The following is a 3,971-nucleotide window of genomic DNA, read 5'->3' as shown; positions in this document are numbered from 1 at the left end:
AGAAGTCATAAAAGAGAAACAGGGGCAGAAAGAATATTTGTCATGTTAAAAAGCAGAACACTAAAGATTCTGAAAATTTTTCTGCTGAGATCCCCACTAGTACTCTTACTATTACCCCCTGAACCCTGAATTTGCTGGACATTTAGACAAACTAAATAACACAAACCAAAGAGAAGATCCTCAGGGGGAAAAGATTTGTATTTAAAAGTAAATAAAGCATGAACTATATGAAACTGCAAAGATAAACTATATTTATCTTTACTATGAAATGCAAGGGGAAAATAAACCATAAACAAAAAAGATACTTGAGATACATAAACAACTTCTATGTCAAATCGAGGAAAATATATCCATGACATATATGGAAGATTAAAAATCAGTGCAAAAAATAAACTCAAAAATAAGTCCCAAGAAAGATATTAACTGTTCCATCTCATTAGGAATCAAATAAATTAAAATATCAAGGGAGACCACTTCTCACTTTGCAACTGGCAGATTTTTAAGAGCCATAATATAGTATATTAGTAAGGATGTGGGAAAAAATAGGTATTTTCATACATCAAAGGAATTATACTTTTAATCCAGCCATAGGAAACAAACATGGATATGTGCAAAAACTTATTTATAGGATGTTCACATTAAGCATTATTCACACAAACTTAGAAGGGCAGCAATTGAACAAACACCCAAATACCAGATACAAATTATTTTTTTACATTATAATGCCAATTAAAATATGTTTGTGCTGTGCTGTGCTTGGTCGCTCAGTTGTGTCCGACTCTTTGCCCCCCTGGACTACAACCTGCCAGGCTCCTCTGTCCATGGGGGTTCTCCAGGCAAGAGTACTGGAGTGGATTGCCATGCCCTCCTCCAGAGGATCTTCCCAACCCAGGGATCAAACCAGGTCTCCCACATTGCAGGTGGATTCTTTACTGACTGAGCCACCAGGGAAGTTCAGTTTATTATTAATTTTTTTATTAAACAGATGTTTAAGATGGCATGGGACATGCTTGAGATCTGCTAAATTTAAAAGCTTAGGCAACAAGGTTTCATTAATGACCCTAACATCAACAACTGACAAAGACTGTCACTCCAACCAAAACCTCACTTTGAACATAGAAACAAAGTAGTAAAAAACCAAATAGAAAATAAAATTTAAAAATAGCAAAGGTAGCAGACCTAATTCAATATTATTGAAAACTAGGAAATTTTATTCTGGAAATACAAAGTAGTTTCATTACAAGGAAAGGTATTAAATATAACAAATACAACAAAAAGGGCAAAAAAAAGATTTACTTCCATGTTTAACGCTTATTTGACTGAGATCCCTGTTATTAGGTCCAGACCACATTTTGAGACATCAATGGGAGGATTAATTCCTCCTAATCCTGAAAGCCATTTAGGGTTTGATATAGCAAATTACCAAAGCCATAGCCCCCCACACTGACTGCTAGGAGAGTGATTATATCAAGTAACCTGTGAATCAGATTCACTTTTGGGCCTACGTAGGGTAGAAGACATTCTGAAGAAGGCAAACACTGGAAATGATAATGTAAGAAAAAGAAGAAATAACAAACATACAGACAGTCATTTCTAAGTCATGCAAAGAAAGACATGTGGCAAGGAAAAGGATCCTTTAAGGGATGATAATATTAACAACATGGTCCATGAAGATTCTATTATTCTACCAAGAACTCAAGCCAATATCTAGATGACTATTAAGTCATGCACATAATGCACAGATCATGAGACACTTTCCAGTGCTAACTCAAGTAGAGCTGTGTTACTGTTATTACAAGTATTTTAAATAAAAATCACCTTGAATGTTTGCTTTATCACCTCAAGTCTTCCTGTCTTAAAGACTTTATGTATATATATTATAGAGCAAGGATGGCATGCTATGGTCCATGGGCTGAATCTGGGCTGCTACCTGTTTTTGTTAAGGAAGTTATATTGGAGCACAGTCCTGCCCACTTGTTTCCATATTGTCTATGACTGTTTTCATGCTAGAGAGTGTGACACCCAGCTCTACCACTGACTGTCTGTTTTACACAGGTGGCAACACCTCTCCAATCCTCAGTTTCATTATCTATAAAGTAGGGGAAAAAATCCTACTTCCCAGAGTTAACTTAAAATTAGATAACAAATATGTGTAAAGCACTTGCCTAGAACATAAAAGGCGCCTATAACTGATAAGCACTACTATTAATATTATATGATTTCAGAAATTTCCAAAAGCTGTGTGTAGGTGCTAGATGACTAGCCTAAAGAGAAAAGAAAAAGAAAAAACAACAGACCTGCTATCACAAAAGCAAGAGAGGATGGATAACATGGCTAGAGAAGTACTAGGAAAAGAAATGGCATTCAGACAGGAAAAGTCAAATTTATACAATGCATTTGGGCCCATATAGAGAAAGTGACAGGACTTTTTAAATTGCATGCTAACATTCATATCCTTATATGTAAACGATGTCGTTTCAAAATACGTTGTGGTAAATGACACTGAACTCAGGGACTCTCTTTGTATCAATGAATATTTCCGACTTTTCTGTAGGGAAAAGACCGCTTTTCTATCATTCAGGTTACCTGTGCAGGCTAACCTACTTAATTATGCCAACAGAATTATCCAAACACACCAGAGAAAAACCAAGAACATTATGTTATGAAGGCACCATCTCAAGACCATCCCTATGAGAAAAGGTGACTTTTATTGCTTCCATGAAAAATGGCAGATACCAAGAAATGATCTGACCCTTGGGTATTAACTTTGGATAGAGGAGCTTAAGATAGGGGTGGCTTCTGCAGAGATCTCCCAAGAATGGCCATTTTATAGATGCTGCCTCGTTTAATTATGAACCATTTCAGTACTCCTTGAAGCCTATTAGGGGGTCAATGCCTGAGAAGCCAAAAATGAATGCTAGTCCAGTTTAAATGGATTATACTAAAAGATGCTGCTACCTCTGAAATTACTAATTCAAAGTGTTATATTCTTGTCTGCTGCTTAAATAATAAGCTTCTGCTAATGAGCTGGCTTTTGACAAGATGTATGCAGCTCCATAGGCTGATAAAGAAAAACTCTCAATAAGTCTGGTTTGAAAGAATAGACTCTCACCAAAGGGACTGTAATCAGTGCATGCTGAGATTATTTATGACATGCAGCTTATGCCACCTAGTTTACTTAGGAACCATTTCAATTCTTCTGATCCTCTGCAGGGGTGATCTCAGACTGGGTAAGCATATAACCTACCCCAACTGTTTTGAGAAGGATATATTGTAGAATAAACTACAAGCTTTAAAATTACTGGCCCTTAGAAATGACATTCCTACAAGCCTCCCTAATAGGAGTCAAGACAATGTCAATCTTTCCTCCTTCACTTACCTTAATCACTTTGTTACCTTAACCACTGAGAAGACCCACTCTTCTGCTGCACAGGCACTCACATGGCAAATCTGGTAGACTCTCTAAAACACTTTTCAAAGATATTCTCCACAGTTCAGCCTAGTGAGGGGTTACAAAAAGGAAAAATATGCTTTCATCATCTTTGACCCTCCTATACTCAGTTTGGTCAGCCTCTATTGCACTGAGAGAGAGGGTGGAAGGTACTAAACAGGAGAATGGGAAGCGGGGAGAAAAGCACAGTATTTTTAGGTCCAACTCAACAATTTTTAATGCCACTTTTACACCAAAATGGAAAAACGTCTGATTTAACATTTATGATACACTATTTATTGGTTATTTATTCTTTTGTCTACTCTCACAGGAATGAAAGTCCCATGATGGCAGGACTTTGTTAATATCTAGAACAGTCTCCAGCACTCAGTGAGCACCTAATAAATATATGTTGAAGGAAGAGGGGAAGTGCCACATCAGAACCATCTCTTTTCTACCAACTGGGGAACCCCACCAAACCCCCAGCAACTTACCAAGACTTCCCAACCATCTCGCAAGGACATCCAGGGCAACGATGCTT

At 37.2% G+C, this 3,971-nt stretch overlaps 1 long non-coding RNA gene across 2 annotated transcripts in view; it reads right to left on the bottom strand.

Annotated features, from left to right (window-relative positions):
- The window catches only part of LOC104997084, a 25,649-nt gene extending 21,678 nt beyond the window's left edge, over window positions 1-3,971 (bottom strand). For both annotated transcript variants that reach the window (XR_826290.1, XR_826289.1), the window contains exons 1-2: window positions 3,925-3,971; window positions 3,380-3,499 (exon numbers count right to left, since the gene is read on the bottom strand). This is a non-coding gene — a long non-coding RNA (uncharacterized LOC104997084). The remainder of the gene's footprint in view (window positions 1-3,379; window positions 3,500-3,924) is intronic.

The sequence above is a fragment of the Bison bison genome, unplaced genomic scaffold (assembly GCF_000754665.1).
Source record: "Bison bison bison isolate TAMUID 2011002044 unplaced genomic scaffold, Bison_UMD1.0 scf7180017851846, whole genome shotgun sequence".
Classification (NCBI taxonomy): domain Eukaryota; kingdom Metazoa; phylum Chordata; class Mammalia; order Artiodactyla; family Bovidae; genus Bison; species Bison bison.
This window is presented reverse-complemented; position numbering and strand designations above follow the sequence as displayed.